We start from the raw sequence: 19,327 nt of genomic DNA, 5'->3' as shown, positions 1-19,327 counted from the left end.
AAATGGTTCGTTGGGCAAAACACCAATCAAGCAACAGCTAAATCGAATTGAGGGGTGAGGACGTTGTAGATAGATGCCATTTCTCATCCTACTTTGTCTTTTTCTAAAGAGAGTGGGAATGTGACAGTGACAAAAGAGAAAAATGAAATGGAGAGATTTTATTTATGTATTTATTTATTTATTCCTAGAAGTTTCTATGTTTTCCTTATACAAATTTATAACTGTAAATTTATATTAATAAATGATTATTATAAATTTATATTAATTCAATGTAATAGAGTTAGTAGCATTAAAAAAATTGATTATTAAGACAAGTATAATTTATTTTATATCGTGGATACATTATTTTTAATAATTTTGATTTAATAATATTATACCTTAATTATAAAAATTCTACCTAATAATTTAAATGTCATACAATAATTATCATAAATAATATTTAATAATTGAAAAATTCTATTAGGCAATAAAAATTACTATTATAAAATCTTTTGTAATATGGACACATTATTTTTAATTATTTCGGTTTAATAATTTTATATCTTATGTATAAAAATTTGAAATAATACTTTTAGTACTATTGGATATTGATTTGACTAACAATTATATTAATTATTAAAGCAATTAATAGGTATCTAGCTTTAAAAAGTTTTCAAATATATGAATTATACATAGTAGCATAGAATCAATTAGTAAAACAATTATATTAGGTAATCTAATTAATAATTTATTTTTTAAAATTATATTCTTTTTTAATAATGAATATTTTCTTAAAGTATATACATAGACTATAGTAATCAATATAAAATTAAAAGTACACACACACACTTAATGTATAATATTAATAATTATGTATTGTTACCTTTTTTTATGTAATTATTATGGTAATTTATATACATATATATATTTTTTTATACTTAATGTATAATATTATTGGCATGAAATAAATTATACTTACCTTAATATATAATTAATTTTTAATATAATTTTCTTATTTTTATTAAAGGTAACTATTCTGATAATTTTTCTTTCATTCTTTTGTGTAATTATTATGGTAATGTATTTAAATATTGGAAGAGATTAGAACAAATATTATAATTAATATAATTAATGAAATTATTATGGTAATTGCCACAATATTTGGTAATTATAATTAATATAATTAATGAAATTGAAAAATATAAGATTTCTTCCATAGAAATATTTGTGGCAATTCCATTAAATTACAATTAATAAAATATGAATTATAATTAAAGAAATGAAATTATAAAATTAACAAAACATGAATATTTCTAATTTTTAAAATATACATACATACACTTATGAATTATAATAATCATACAAAATTTAAATGTTACTTTTTAAATTTTTAAATGTAATTTTTTAATTATAAATTATAATTAATGAAATTATATTATAGAACTTTCATATATACATATTAATAAATATTATGTGTATATACAATAAATTATACAATCATATAAGGAAATGCGTTGAATTAGGGTTTAAATTTATTCATTCAAAATTTGGAATTTACATTTTTTTTTTTATTGAAGTCTAAGTACAATTCTCTTAGTTATTAATTTATTATTCATATCTTTAGAATTATAATATATGAAATATAATTAGAAATAAATCAACTTAATTATGTGAATTTTTTCTATATATTTATCTAAATATGTAAATGATTAGAGATTATATTATACATACAAAATTTTAATTTTAATTTTGTATGTTATGAAAATAGATATTTGACCAAATATATAATAGTACAATTATATTATTATATTGTACATTTTAACATCTTTTCATTTTTTTTAATATTTTTTGTTTTAAATTCATAATAACAAAAACAATTCGTGGAACGCACGGGTAAAACACTATATTTTTAAAAAATACAATTTGATAAATATCAAAAATTAATTAGTACAATATCATTTCTGTTTATAATAATTAAAGAAAAAATAAATAATTTAAATATGTGAACCAATGATTTCAAAATGAAATTAATATATAGTTTCAAATAAATATAGTATGATTAGATATACTTTAATTAGTTTTAATTTTATTAATGAAATGACTTTTCTTTATCACTTTTTGAAAGGAGACGGTGTGAGTTGCTGGAAAATATTTTAAAAATAAAAATACTTACTAATAAAAAATAATTTTAAAATATTTTTTACCCCTCATAACATGTGCAGATCTTATAATTTTTTTTTTGGGAACAATTTGATAAATATCATAAATTAATTAGTACAATATCATTTCTGTTTATAATAATTAATTAAAGAAAAAAAAGTAATTCAAATATGTGAACCAATGATTTCAAAATGAAATTAATATACAGTTACAAATAAATATAGCATGAATGCTACTAGCTCTATTACATTGTAGTATCTGTTCATATACTTTCTCAACCTACTGAAACACAAAGAGCTAATAATGCCTCAGTGCTTGAACTTACAACCTTCCAAATGGAAGTCCAACCCAGGTACCATTAGACCACATAGTCCTGGTATAGCATGATTAGATTTAATTTTCTTAATGAAATGATTTTTTTCTTTATCAATTTTTGATGGGTGACTAAGGGAGTGTTTGGGTTGCTGGAACATCTTTTAAAAATAAAAATAATTACTAATAAAAATAATTTTAAAATATTATTTAACCCCTAAACATGAGAAAATTTAATATTTTTAAAAAAGATACAATTTGATAAATATCATAAATTAATTATTGCAATATCATTTATGTTTACAATGAGAATAATTAAAGAAAAAATAAATAATTCAAATATGTGAATCAATGATTTTAAAATGAAATTAATATACAGTTACAAATAAATATAGCATGATTAGATTTAATTTAATTAGTTTTAATTTCCTTAATAAAATGATTTTTCTTTATCAGTTTTTGATGGGAGACTAAGGGAGTGTTTGTGTTGCTGGAAAAAAATTTTAAAAATAAAAATAATTTTAAAATTTTTTTAACACATAAACATGTGAAAATTTTATATTTTAAAAAAGATACAACTTGATAAATATCATAAATTAATTATTGCAATATCATTTATGTTTACAATGCGAATAATTAAGAAAAAAAAATAATTCAAATATGTGAACCAATGATTTCAAAATGAAATTAATCTATCTATACTATTAATAAAAGTAAAATCCTCCATTTCAACATTTCCGCCCATATTAATATGAATATTAATTAATTAGTAAAAAATTAATAAAGCTTATTTGGTAACAATAATACTTCTAATTGAGTAATTGATTAATTGACTAAAATGAAAAAAGAAACTGGCATATCATTGTATTTTAATTAAAAATGAAACAAAAATTAAAAATTAGATGAAAATATTTCAATAATAATATTCTACATCATCAATAGTAAATGCATATTTTAAACAATATAAAGGTAAATTAAAAATATAACGAAAATATTTCAATAAAAATATTATACATCATCAATTAAAAATGGAACGAAAATTAGGTAAAAATATCACTTCATCTAATATTCTAATTGACTAATTGACTGAAAATAAAAAAGAATAATTGACTGAAAATGAATATGATATTACTAATTGACTGAAAATATAAAAGGATCACTGACTAATATTCTACCATTATATATTTTCACAAGAGTCACCCATCCAGATGGACTAAAGGTGTTAGCTCTAGACGAAGATGGACGAGATTGTGTTGCTACTACCAATTCGTCTACAAAGAGATTTCAATAATGTGTAAATACAATAGTTGATATTATATATATTTTTTTAAATGACAAAATTCCTATATATCTAGACAAAAAAAAATATATCTTCCATATATACAAATGAATTAAGATAGCAATTTTTCCATATAAATTAGTGGCTGGAGAACGAGCACATTTTCCTAATTTATAAAAAAATACTAAATGATGATAAATATAATTTTCAAAATTGCAGCACCGCATGCGTACATCTACACATTAGCTATTAATTTGAGCAATTATTTGCTCAAATTCAAGCAATGATAACATCAAAACACATAAATGATTCAAATCACATATTCAATTGCACTATATAATATTTGATGCTCTAATTTAAATAATTATATATCAATCCAAATATTCGTAATATATTACAACAAATCTATTCCGTGCATCGCACGGGCGCAAATACTAGTATTTTATAAACTAAAATACTCCGTAATAGTTACCTGTAACCTTATATATTATTTTTTTATTTATTATAATGATATAATTCATAGAACTATACTGCACATCCATACTTTTATTACTTAAAATTCAATCATCCACTTCCTGATGTGATAAATCTTGCACACTAATAACATTAAAATTAAAAGCCTGATGTGATAAATCTTGCACACTAATAAAATTAAAATTAAAAGAAAAAATTAATGTTTAAGATTTTGTCAATTTGTGAGTGATAAAAGTAAGAGTACAATATTTAACATTTTCGAATGCTTATTGTTTATTATGTGAAAATAATTACTCCGTAATTTATTTTATTACAAATATAACACATAGTTATATTAAATTAGAGTTAATACTCAAAATCGTCCTCGACTATAGTGATTTTTCTCAATTTCGTCCTAAACGACTTTGGTGACCTAATATCGTCCCAGACTTTTGTGTTTCGCTCAATTTAGTCATCCATTTGTTATTCCGTCAAATTAGTGTTAAATTAAGGAACAATTCAGTAATGTCAATATTGATGTCACTTTACTTTCAACTTGTGAAGTGCGAAATTCCTCTTTCTTGTACGAATTACACCCAGAATTACTCCCGGACCTGCAAATCAAATTTTATATTCGCAGTTTTAGGAGTAATTATGGGAGTAATTCATAAAAAAAAAGGGATTTCGCAGTTCACATGTCTATGAGTAAAGAGATACCAATATTAAAATTATTGAACTGTCTATTTATTTAACATCAAATGGACAGAATAACAAATGAGGAACTAAATTGAGGAAAAACACAAAAATCTGGGATTAAATTGAGCGAAACACAAAAGTCTGGGACGATATTAGACCACCATAGTCGTTTAGGACGAAATTGAGAAAAACCACTATAGTCGAGGACATTTTGGGTATTAACTCTATTAAATTATATACAATTTGGTATACAAAATTAAAAATTAAAAATTCTACGGGTGTCGATATCCTGCCGTTAGTATGGTGCCATGTGGCAACTGGCAAGATATATATATATATATATATATATATATATATATATATATATATATATATATATATTGGAGTATGTGGCAAGATATTTAGTTTGCGTGTGTAAAGGGCAACGTTTCTTTTGGTGTAGAGGGAAAGGTCCGAATTCTGAAATGGGTTTAATATATTTTACACTAAAATGATAATTTAGGATAGAGAAAATTTCAGATATTGGCCTTGCAAAATGTATATTTTTGTTGTGGAGGGGGTATTTCATCGCCTTCAGAAACATGGCCGCTTTCCTTAGGGACATATGACAGTCATCTTTCTTCGTTGTCTATCTCTTTCTCTTTTTAGTGATGCATATTATACCTCATAACACGAAGTTTTTTTAGCTTTTACTTAAGTTAGATTGTAGCTGCAGCCAGTAAACGCAAGCATGTTCTTTTCGTATCTACATTCAAAGGAAGTCGGTTAATTAAGTTACACCTCAAACATTAAATAAAAAGTCGTGTTAGTTATTATACCTCAAATGAAGAGCAATATACAGATCATTGTTGTCCCTTAGTCTATTAACCAGCTTTTTTCCAAGCTCTTCAATCTCAGGTGTGTACAGAAGAGCCTCATAAATGCACCATCCAAAACCAAAATAAAAACCAATATAATGGCAATGCCAATAAATGGGTTCAAAAATCACAAAAGCGGCAACATACTTATTTCATAGCCAACAAGAAAAATAGATTCACTGTTTTTCTGAAAAATTCGTAGAAGAAATCAACATAATATAGAAAATACGTAAAAAAAATTAAATTTTTCTGCCAAAACAAGTGACAAAAGCAGCAAGTTAAATGAAAAAATAATATGTCAGCATTTTGTCTTTATTTTATTTTTTCATGTAAGCAAATTAGATGAGTTACTAGTTAAAAACTTGCTAAAAATGCTAGATGAAAAATAATTGAACGTATAATGGCCTAGATAGACCATATTTTAATTCATGTTAGATGAACAATCAATGTTAGTACATGTGTCTATTTGACCCTTCTGCCAAATTTCAATTTTGGTCATGTGATTATTGAGATCTTGTTAATTGCAATCCATGACTTTTAAAAGTGTTAATTTAATACTTTAACCATTTAATTTTTATCAATTTTGATCGCCTCGATCAAATCAACAAAAAATTTTAATAAATACAATAATGAGAATATTTTAATCATTTTATCTTTGTTTCCTTTCTTTTCAGATGAGCTACCATGCTTCACAGCCGACAGCATCAACCACGACCACGACCACGACCTTCCCCCTGCGAGCAACACAGCAACACGGCAACACATCATTTCAGTGTTATTAGATTTTATTTAATTGTTGATCATGACCTAGTATAGGTCCGAGCCTCCATTTTCTTGCATTTCTTGATGATGCACTGCATTTTTTACTAGAAGGTGTAAGAATTAATATTATCTTAACTCATCCTAATGTTATAATAATGATATAATAGGAAAACGTTACATTAGGTTCATTTTTATTTTATTTTATCTTATCACATTCGACTTGTTTCTTAATGCAATTCGATAGAGTAATTCCAGAAGGGAGAATCATTGACTCGCGGGAGGAGATTTTTTGCATGGAATTTGAATTTGGGAAATTGGGAATTGAGATATACACAAAGGAAATCGTCTTTCTCTTTAGCGACATTGTGCTATAACGCCAGAGCCAATGACGATATAAGTAAATACAGGAAAAAAAATGAGAATACCTAAGCATATACACCAAGAATACTGATTAAAATAATAATAATAATAATTAACTAATCATTAATGCACGAAACATATGGTGTGGTGCACGGTCGAGCCAAGCAAGGAGGAGAACAACCACAGTCCGAACCGGGCTTGCCTGATAATCACATGCGATGCTATATAGATGCGGGATATCGGCAGGAAACCGGGGAGGCTACGTATGGGATTGTGTTATTAGAGCCCGAAGGCTCGTTTGTGGCAGCAAAGAATGGAAAATCACCCTCTTGTTTTTCACCACTCATGGCGGAGGCTATGGCGTTTAAAGAGGCACTGTCCTGGTTAGTTGAAAGAAGTATCAATTCGGCCAGTCTGCTCACGGATTGTATGGTATTACGTACCACCATTCACCACCAGACTACACCCATCCACTCGTATGCGGGTTTAATAATTCATCAGTGCAGAACAATGATGTCTTTATTTAATTTTGTTTCGTTAAGCTATGTGCCTAGACAGATTAATTTACATGCTCATACTTTAGCTTCGTTAGCTTTTACTCAGGAACATTCTATGTATTGGAATTCTATCCCGCTTGATGTTATTATGACTTTCATTAATTAATACAATCCACAGATTGACTTTTCAAAAAAACTAATCATTAATGCAATTATTATTCTACTTAATAAATAACTAAATATTCTGTAATTTTAATATTAATTATTACTCACTCTGTTCCATTTTGCATGTCTTACTTTCCTTTTTAGTTTGTCCCAAAATGTTGTCCTCTTTCCAAAATTGAACATTACCATCATTCTACTTTTTCCCAAATTACCCTTATGACTTTTGCTTTTATTTCCAAAAGTGAAAAAGTGAAGGGCATAATTGAAAAATACATAACATTTACTTTAATTCCTTAAAAAGCGTGCAAAAAGTAAATGAGACAACCAATTCGGGAGGGAGTATTACTTTAAATATTTTTCTAACGCGTCAACCCAACCCATTGCGAATCTTTCAATTTTTTCTACCCACCATAGATTTCTTCAAAAAACAGCCCATTGTTCCACAAATGTTCCTTTCATTTTCCTCATTAAAAAAAAACAATAATGCATAAACAATACGTTTTAAACAAATAATAAATAAATAAAATGTATTATTACCTCAAAAATATAATAATCAACTGTACACTCACTTCTGTCAATCATTATTGTGTGGACCATGGTCCACACAAGTTGTGTGAATCATATTTTGTCTACTGTAAAATAATGTACATTCAGTACAAAAATAATGTACATTCGGTACAAAAATAATGTACATTATAAGAGGATGTACATTATTTTTGTTTTGAGTGTACATTATATTATATAATGTACATTCAGTACAAAAATAATGTATATTTAATATATTAAAAATGTACTTTTTTATGGTTCACATAACATTGTGTGGACCATGGCCCACACAATAATTTGCCCACTTCTGTCAGTTCACCGATCACTGTCCCCCAAGCAGGCCGGGCCCTGAGCAAGGGCAGGCTGGGCCCTTGCCCAGAGCCCCCGCTTGGAGGGGGCCCACACCCTAACCCATTACCTGTTATATATACTATAAAAGTTCTATATAATTATTTACTATACATTTACAATACTTAATTGTATGTTGGCTGAGTTGGTAATGCTTATGCTTTATATGCTTATGTTTAAGGGATTGAATCCTCTCATGTGTATTTTTACATAAAATACGCACTGAAATGATATATATACAATAGAGGTTTATTTTAATAATATTGTATACATTTATGTAATTGGATTTTAAGTTTGTTGAGTTGGTAAGACTTGTGGTTTGTATGTTCATTGTTAAGGGATTGAATCCCCCCACCCGCATATGTATTTAAATTGATTTGTGATTCATATCAAATTTTAAATTTATTTTTATTCAAGTAATTTACTACTTATATTTAGAATATGTATTATTTCATGAATTTTAAAATGAGTTATATATATGTAATATACTTTGTGATTTAGTTATGAAAAATATTTTAAATAATTTAGTTTTTTTTTTAATGAATTAACTAGTCAATGCAATTTAGAAGTTCTATTGTGAGTATTCAAATTAATTTAGAAAAATTTGAAATTAATCTAACTAAAGAAAATATTTATAAATATGATATCAATATAGAAGATGTGTGATTTATTATGTATTTTTTAATAAAACTATTTTATCCAATTAATTATGTTTCATATTTTATTATGAATATGTTTTGTCACTGATTGTTTTGATTTATTACTCCCAAAAATTAAGATTTTATGCTATGTTCTTATTTGTAAGTTTTGTTTTATAAAATTTTATTAATAATTACTTTATTATTTATCATAAAATAATGTTCATTGTTTATAAGTTCGATTTTAAATTATTTATTCATTTTTATAAATTATAATTCTTTATGTACGAAAGTACTGATGCAGCTATTGATTATTTTGGATTTAGAATGCATCTATAATTATTTTCATGTGTATGTAAAATTATTAAAAACTTGAGAATCTTATTTCAAGATAGATTTTAGTTATAAATATATATATATATATATATATATATATATATATATATATATATATATATATATATATATATATATATATATATATAAATTTAATATAGGGCCCATTTTTGTTGCTATGCCGCGCCCTAGGCCTATAAAAAGATAGGACCGAGCCTGCATATAGGGGCCATTTTTTAAATTTCACTCCGGACCTATAAAATGTTTGGACCGGCCCTGCCTCCAAGTCAACCCGTCCACCCAAGATTGAGTCAAAATTACAAATGTATCAACGGGTTTGGGACCACAACCAACAATGGATGAAAGAAACTCTTGGGATATAAGTGAAATTGATCCGTGAGTATTGAATGCAAGGTGAAACCTAAACTTCTACTTGATTTTAATTAAGAAATTAACTTACCATTAATTAAGTTGTTTTTCAAATGAGAAAAAAATTTAAAAGATATGAAAGCAGAACTAGGGACACAACAATTGTTTACGCAGTTCAGAGCTAAACTCCTACGTCTGCGGGGCAACTCACGTCAGCCCAATCCACTAGATGTTCACCAAGATTACAAGGGATTTGAATACAAAAGGTCTCAATCACATAAATCGACTTAATCTTCCCAACATCTATTTTGGAAGAGGTACATGTATGCCGAAATTCATCTTCATGCTTCAACAATGATGAACCAGCTTCAAGCAGACTGTCACGGTGAAACCACCACTTTAATACATATTAATAAATTGAAATAACCTGTTTAATATATAGAGAGAGTCCTTCAAATTAGAGCTTAGGAAAATCGTGAATAATAAGATAGAAAATCATCTCTTTTATACTTGAAAAGGTGTAACGAACTTCCCACAAATATGCTGACCAGAAATCCAATAACAAATGATAGGCACCCATTTAAATTTAGGCTGAAAACTAGTTCAGCACAACTGAATTCTGTTAGGGAATGTTGTTGAGATGCACTGACCTTGATTCAGATAGCAGACTGAATAAAATCCTGAGACAGTAACACTAAGATAGATCCAGATAGGAGTACAATCCTATATTACAGCAAATTAAAAACTAAGCTTTGTCAAATAAATTAGCCAATTATATTAAGGTAAAATGTGTATCATTTGTACACTTACAATCTCCCCCTTTGTCAATTTATTTGGCAAAACCAAAAGCATATATACTTTGGGCAAAGTGAAATTATTAAATCATTTTATTAATCAATGACCCTTAGTATATTTGCATACAAGAACCTATATATAGGATAATAAAGAAATTACCAACCTATCTTGGACCTTACTCCATCCATAAACAGATAGAGGAAACCATTAACCCAAACCGAATATAACTCATCAATCATCATACTGCATAGATCAACATCATACTACCAACCAATAGAAGATAACCAACATTCTGAAGATAACCGACATAGAATACCCAACATAAGATAATAGATAACCCAATAAGAAGATAATAGACAATCCAATAAGAGAACTTATAATAAGATAACCAAAACATCCAAATACAGTAAAGAGAGAATCCAGCCATACGAATAATAACGATAATATCCAAAAACCAACAAAAATAACAAACAGAATTACCAAATTCAGAGTACCAAAAAATCAGAGTTTACCACCAAAATACGAGCTCCCCCTCAATTTAATTCTCCCCCTTTTTGCCAAAAAATTGACAAAGTTGAACATCAGTGGGCTGACAGAGTGTCCGATTGGACTGAACCAGGGGCAGTGAGTTATTCTAGCCTTGTAATTTCTCGTAAGTCAGCAAGAAAATTGTCCAACATCCATCCAGAATAAAACCAGTAATTCACCACCCATCAAGCATGATTAATATCCAACAACTATTAAAAAAAAAAAACCAATATTTCCAATATAGAAAATCTAATAGAGATTACCAACAAAAAACTCCCCCTTTCCAAAAGCTCTCCCTTTTTTACCATAGTGGTTTAGCAAGACATTTTTCTTGAAGATGTAACAGAGACAACAACTCCATAATAATTCATTTTTGCTTTCTGGAATTTTTTGCCACATGAACCTGCATACCAAAAAAAAAAAAAAAAAGAACGAGAGACCCAGAACTTGAAAATAATTTAGCAAATAACATAGAAGTACATATAGACAAATAATTCAGTAATTGTCAAGTTGGGATAACCAAAGCAAATAAAACAGATACATTTAGGTAAAGCATATTGATGCACATTTTCATAACATTTAGCACAAATACGGTCATGACCGGACCAAACAACAGACAAATAGAAACATATATATAACACATAAAAAAACCATTTCAAGTTCATACATAGAAGAAATTTCAACAGTAGAAAATTGATAAACGAGTTAGAAGTTACCGATGTCCCTTTTTAGTTTTGAAGCTCTCTGGAGCAGCAGCTGGAGTTGAGACAGAAGATGTTGAAACAACTTTGGATCTAGTCAGCCTTGTAGGTGGAGTGGCAACACTCTTTTTGTGTTGCTTTGGTTTAGAAACCAGTATAACATCATTAGAATCATCAAATTTTCTCTTTCATGGAGCAGTTACAGTCACACCTTGAACAGACAATTTTCCTTTCCCTTTTCGAAAGGATTTTTGCGAAGAAGAGGACATGTAGAGAGAATGAATTCCTGACGGATTATCCTGCCTTAGAATAGTTCAAATTATAATAACCCTATTCTTGAGACATTAGCAAACGTTATTAGATAAAACAATTAAATTAATTAGTAAATTGACTTACCTGTTATTCTTATTTGAAATTCTTAATCAGCAAATTTGCCAATTATCATCTACTAGTTCCCGAATATCATTTTGCCTTCATTGAGATACTTTTGGAATTAACTGAGAGACAAAATATGCTTTCCTAACCCACACTTGTTTTACAAATGGTGCAATGTGTTTGTGGATGTACTTCTCGGCCATTTGATCCTTATAAAAATAGAAGCATTCTGGTATGGTGTGACCGCGAACCCTGCAACAATGAAAAATGGGGTTATAAGGTTTGTAAACATGTTTGTTTTGCCATACTTTACTGTGACTTTGTCGAGCTGAGCTTGATTCAGGGATGTCTGGATCTGGTCCAGATGCCTTGACAAAGACTGTTTTATCTTTGTTTTTGCCACCAGTGAAGCCTAGGCCGGACTTGGTAGTTGATTGTCTTCCCGAATCAAGAATTTTATCAAGTGTGGAAGTGGTGTCCATCTGGATTTGCTTTTTGAGAGTGTTCAACTCCTGCTTCAGCTTTTCCGCTCGATCTAGCGCTGCCTTAAGGAAGATATCTCTATCAGCTACATGACCCTTGTACACTTTTCTAGCATTATCTAATATTCCAACCCCACTAGACAAAGAGCGATTAGCTTTAAGTAAAACCTCCCATTTGGAGTACAATTTTTTATATTCTACTTCATAAGAAAGAACTGGCAATTCGAAATCTTCAGCTGAGGTATATTCGCCTCCTTCTGAATTAGCAAAATCTTCAAGTTTTGGATAAGCTCCTGTTCTGGCAGTAAATGCTACGAAATTTCCAGATATTTCTTCTGCATCAGATCAACGACTTTTGACTCAGGTTCATCGTCACTCTAGGTTACGACCGACATGGACTTCTTTCGCCTTAGATAAGTGGGACACTCGGCTTGGACGTGCCAAATCCTTCACATTTGTAACAACGAATATCTTTGTTGCTGGATTTGTCTTTGGACTAGGGTGGACGAGGGGCAGAAGGCTTGTAGTTTGATGTGTTTGAGTTTGATCCTCTTTGAAACTTGATATTGCGTGAATTATTCTTTTGAGATACTTGTTTCAAAATATTAGAAAATTGTTTAGTTAATAAAATAATTGGATCATCCGCCACACCTTAGTCTTAGGTGATAAGGAATGGATGGCACCACAAGATTGGTATTATCTTGATAAGCCTAAAAGAACATCTCCCAAATCACATGAGAGAAAACAAAATGCCTAGCATTTCTTTCATTCAACTTCATTCATCTCTATCTCCAAAATCTAATTGTGTTTAGCCTTTAAATAGGCTAATACATAACTTTCAAAGGGAAAACAAAGAGTTAAGAGTCTTCTAATATTAAATTTAACATAAATGCATTTTAATTAACTAAAATAACTACATTTTAATTATATGACTTCATTTCAATGATGAGCATGTTCAATAAGCCTTCTAGGATCTACTTCTTCATATTTTTGGACCGACATAGTGATATTTTAATTTACTTGGGCCGTGTCCTCATCATTCCCTCACTCTTCGAGAAGATTCGTCCTCGAATCACACTTTCCTGGGTCAAATGGAAATGAGTAATTATCCGACCATATGACTTTAATACCTTCACCAAGGAGAGTGAGTGATCTCGCGCTTTGTAGATCATGGCATAACAATATCATTCCTTCCAATTGATTTTCAACCTTTGAATCACATCCATTAATAACCTGCAAAGAACTTAAAATAAAGGTTATGGAGTTCTCAAAATCTTCTCCCTCATTCTTTTTCTCACAAAGTTCATAAGACAATCTTTCTTCCTCATCTTCAGTTTTTTTTTCTCAATCTCTCCTTCTTTTTCACCCAAATATTTCTCATCTTTGTTTTCACACTCTTCTTCACTTATTTTTACATTGTCACCCATTTCTTTTGAGCTCTCATCATATGACAAGGAAATAGATGTCGAATTCTTGACCTCTTTTTGTTGCAATTTTTCTTCAATTATTTTGGCATGGTATAGTAAAGTAAACATACACTTGCACCCTTGAGGAAACAATTGTGCAATCTCCTTTCTAACACCATACACAAATCTGTTCTTGGTAATTGCAGTTGGTTCAATCACCTCATCTCGGATTATCAAATCTCTTAACTTGTTGTAGAATTCTTCCACACTAAGTGATCCTTATTGAAGTGTATTTAACTCAAAAGACTCCATGGATGATGTGAAACAATGAACTATAGAAAACACAAGGGCTGGAACACAAATCTGGACAGATTTTAAGAGTGACTTTGATGAATTTTCTGGAATGCTATGGATGATATTTTTGTAAGCATATAATCCACGTAGAGAACACTTTATACGTGGCAATAAATAAACGAGTTAGATCCACTAACCTCCAGCCATAGCTTAGAACCTTGATCGCCTGAACTCGTGGTCTGATGAATTGGAGATCCTCGGGCTGCTGTGAAATCACCGTAGACTGATTGTGTTTCTCTCACTTCTCTCAGTGACTCTAGATGGTGTATGATACATCAACCGAGCAGTGAGAGGACTTGGGAGTCTAAATACCTACATCCCATCAATGTAGGCAACTAATTACCTAATGCTGACTAAGTTCTAATACTTATTCAGCCTATTGATTTGCACCACATATTTACTTATTATTATTATTATTATTATTATTATTATTATTATTATTATTATTATTATTATTATTATTATTATTATTATTATTATTATTATTATTATTATTATTATTATAACCTTAATAATAACAATAATAACATAAGGAAAACGTTACATTCTCCCACTTGGTGCAAATGCGGAACCCGAAGAACAAGATCACACCAACGATAATGATATGTCATCCTTAACACGAGTAATATCCATTATGATCAAATGCAAATTGCCTTCGAGTACTTAGGTAATCAAACTTAATGAAACAAACCATATGTTCATTTCAAGTCCACTGAAGTATATTTTCTTATTGAGATAAAACTGAATTGTGTACACTCTCAAAGAAAAAATATCTAAAGTATCTGAAGAAAACTGAAGTGCAAAAGAATTTCATTATCTGAACTGAATGTATATACAAATTTACAAAGTGGTAGAAAGTCCCATTTTCTGAATCAGATCCTTGAATTTAAATGGAGGCATGCCTTTAGTCAAGGGATCTGCAAGCATCAACTCAGTATTAATGTGTTCAATGAATACAACTTTATTCTTGACACGCTCCCTAATGACTAAGAACTTGATGTCGATGTGTTTACTTTGATTCCCACATTTTTCGTTCTTAGCTAGGAAGACTGCAGCTAAGTTGTCACAGTAAACTTTCAATGACTTAGATATAGAATCCACAATTCTAAGCCCGGAAATGAAATTCTTGAGCCACACACCTTGCGAAGTGGCCTCGAAACAGGACACGAACTCGGCTTCCATGGTAGAAGTAGTTATTAAGGATTGTTTAACACTTCTCCATGAAATAGCCCCACCAGCCAATATGAAGACGTACCTGGAAGTTGATCTTCGAGAATCAACACAGCCAGTGAAGTCCGCATCAGAATAACCAACAACATCCAGGATTTCCGTCTGCCTAAAACCCAACTTGAAGTCTTTGGTACCTTTGAGATACCTCAGAACTCTCTTTACAGCTCCCCAGTGGTCCATGCCTGGATTATGCAAGTACCGCCCTAACATACCGACGACAAATCCAATGTCGGGCCTTGTACAAACTTGAATATAGCCAAGACATCCAACCGCTTCAGCATATGGAATATCCTTCATACGCTCCTTCTCCAAGTCATTCTTAGGACATTGGTCCAAACTAAACTTATCCCCTTTTGCAATGAGAGCAACATTCAGTGAACAATTTTGCATCCGAAATCTTTCCAAAACTTTGTTAATATAGGTTTCCTGCGATAGACCCAGTATGCCCCGGGACCTATCCCTATGAATCTTTATGCCAATGACATAAGATGCTTCACCCATATCTTTCATATCAAAATTTTTGGAAAGGAACTGTTTCACGTCACGAAGCATCCCCACTTCATTAGTGGCAAGTAGGATATCATCCACAAATAAAACAAGGTAACAGATTTTACTCCCACTAACTTTCTGGTATATACAAGGATCTAAGGGACTTTCAGTAAAACCAAATGATGAAATGACCCCGTCAAACTTAATATACCACTGACGGGAGGCTTGTTTTAAACCGTATATGGACTTCCTAATCCTACACACCAAATCCTCACCACCTCTAGAAGAGAAACCTTCAGGTTGTTTCATATAAATTTCCTCTTCTAGATCACCATTTAGGAACGCGGTTTTCACATCCATTTGTTGGACCTCAAGATTAAAGTGTGCAACTAAAGCCAGAATGATTCGAAGAGAATCTTTCTTTGATACAGGAGAAAAGGTCTCCTTGTAATCAATTCCTTCTTTTTGAGTAAATCCCTTAGCAACGAGTCTGGCCTTGTACCTCTCAATGTTACCTAATGAGTCTCTTTTGGTTTTAAATACCTATTTACAGCCAATCGGCTTGGCCCCATTAGGTAACTCAACAAGGTTCCAAACTACATTACTCTTCATGGAATTCATTTCATCTTTCATGGCTTCTAACCACAAATCGGACTGTGCATAATTGGTAGCTTGTGAAAATGTTACGGGATCATTTTCGACTCCAATGTCAAATTCTTGTAGATACGATACATAATAGCTAGGAACTGCTGAACGCCTCACCCGAGTAGACCGTCTTAATGTCGGAACACCAGTACCTTGTGAAGGTTGTGGCGCAACTACCTCTTCAGGAACTGGATGTAGTTCTTGAATTGGTTCAATTTCGGTCTGTGTGGGTTCAGGATTTTTCAGGATCTTGCTGAAAATCCTGAATTGGTTCAACCATTGGCTCGAAGTCTAGTTCAGGAGGTTGCTGTAAGTCCTGAACTTGTTCTTCCAACGGTTGAGTTTCAACAGCTTGTGGAATCTCAACAATGGGTTGCACAACCGCAGGCGGGATTGAAGGCGCGTTGCGTATAAGTACAACTCCGTTAGATGACGTTGAAGCGCAAGAGTCAACATGATCAAATAAAGGAATTAAGTCCTTAAATCGATCTCTCCCACTGATCAAGTCATCTTCAAGAAACTTAGCATTTCTGGATTCCACTATCCTAGTCGTATGTTTTGGATAATAAAACCTATAACCCTTAGAAGACTGTGCATACCCAATAAAGAAAGCACTTATAGTCCTCGGGTCAAGTTTCTTTTCATGTGGGTTATAAATCCTCACCTTAGACGGACAACCCCAAACACGCATATGATGCAAACTTGGTTTCCAACCTTTGAAAAGCTCAAAAAAGTGTCTTGGGGACAGCCTTGGTCGGAACCCGGTTCAATATATACGTTGTCGTCTTGAGAGCGTCGGCCCACAATGATTTTGGAAGTGTGGAGTTGCTTAGCATACTCCGCACCATGTCCAAAAGAGTCCGATTCCTTCTTTCAGCAACACCATTTTGATCCGGGGAACCCGACATGGTGTATTGGGCAACAATCCCATGCTCTTGAAGGAATTTAGCAAACGGACCCAAAGCTTGTCCATTTTCTGTGTATCTACCATAATATTCACCACCTCTGTCTGACCTAACTATTTGTATTTTCTTCGTGCATTAGTTTTCAACTTCAGCCTTAAATGTTTTAAAGGCATCCAATGCTTCATACTTATGATGAAGTAAATACACATAGGTAAATCTAGAGAAGTCATCTATAAAGGTAATGAAATATTTCTGACCCTGCATATCCATATCTGGACAGCATATGTCAGTATGAATTATCTCTAACAATGTTGAACTTCTATTGGCACCTTTCTTTGACTTGTTAGTCTGCTTGCCTTTAATGCAGTCTATACAAGTCTCAAAGTCAGTATAGTCTAGAGTAGAAAGTACTCCATCCTTTACCAACCTTTTAATGCGCTCAAGGGAGATGTGTCCCAATCTCCGATGCCACAACATTGAAGATTTATCGTTAATACTACACCGTTTGGTGCCAGTTTGAACATGTAAGGAATCATAACTTGCATCGTTTTGTAAGTGAAGACGATAAAGACCATCAAACAGTGTACCATTTCCAATACAAGTAGAATTATTAAATAATTTAAAATACTTGTCTGAAAAATTAAAACTGAATCCCAACGGTACAAGTCTTGAAATGGAAACCAAATTTCGTGAAAAAGTTGGTACATAAAATGTCCTCTCTAATTCCAAAACAAAGCCACTATCTAAAATCAGCTTGAAAGTCCCTACAGCTTCAACCGGCGAGCCCATCTTATTTCCGGAGAAGATGTTTTGCTCATTTGACATCGGTCGTCTCAGATTTTGCATATCCTGTAAAGAATTTGCAATGTGGATTGTTGAACCAGAATCAATCCACCAAGTGTTAGCATTAACGTCTGACATATTCGATTCAAAACAGACAAAGGAAGAGATCATACCTTTCTCAGACATCCACTTCTTAAACTTTGCACAGTCCTTCTTCATATGCTCCTTCTTCTTACGGAAGAAACATTTCTATACCTTATTAATTAGGGGTGAGCAAATTATCGGTCAACCGCTCGAAAACCGCTAACCGATAACCGAACCGACCGAAAAAATCGGTTATCGGTCATTCGGTCGGTCACGGTTATCACCTTTAAAATTTTTTTGATTTTTCGGTTATTATACAGTTATTGGAGTAGGTTATCGGTCGGTGACTGATAACCAACATATATATATATATATATATATATATATATATATATATATATATATATATATATATATATATATATATATATATATATATATATTAAGATGTTTATTTAAGTGTAGATAAAAAAAAATTTTCCGCCAGTGTTTATTCCAGTGTTTATTGTGACTTTGGTTCATTTATTTTGGATTTGGAATTTAGGTTTTAGATTTTGGTAATGACTAAACAGTATGTATGTATATGTATTTTAGATTTTTCCTTTTGGAATTTTATTTATCTAGTTTGAATTCGGTTTTTTGGTAATCGACCGAAAACCGACGGTAGTTTATCGGTCGGTCATAGGACCACCTTCGGTCGGTTACGAAGGTCAAAAACTACTGTCGGTTATTCGGTCGGTTATGTAACCGACCGACCGTTTGCTCACCCATATTCTTAATGTCAGTCTGAGGG

The 19,327-nt window shown here is 30.9% G+C and overlaps 1 protein-coding gene across 1 annotated transcript in view; it reads left to right on the top strand.

The window, feature by feature from the left end:
- LOC109184155 (G patch domain-containing protein TGH) overlaps positions 1 to 16,215 on the top strand; it is a 31,376-nt gene extending 15,161 nt beyond the window's left edge. Inside the window, exon 18 of the transcript XR_002054716.1 lies at positions 16,205 to 16,215. The gene's annotated coding sequence lies outside the window, so the exon portion shown is untranslated. The remainder of the gene's footprint in view (positions 1 to 16,204) is intronic.
- Positions 16,216 to 19,327: the final 3,112 nt, after the last annotated feature.

The sequence above is a fragment of the Ipomoea nil genome, unplaced genomic scaffold (assembly GCF_001879475.1).
Source record: "Ipomoea nil cultivar Tokyo-kokei standard unplaced genomic scaffold, Asagao_1.1 scaffold1250, whole genome shotgun sequence".
Taxonomy (NCBI): domain Eukaryota; kingdom Viridiplantae; phylum Streptophyta; class Magnoliopsida; order Solanales; family Convolvulaceae; genus Ipomoea; species Ipomoea nil.
The sequence above is the reverse complement of the archived record's forward strand: the minus strand, read 5'-3'. Positions and strand labels throughout refer to the sequence as shown.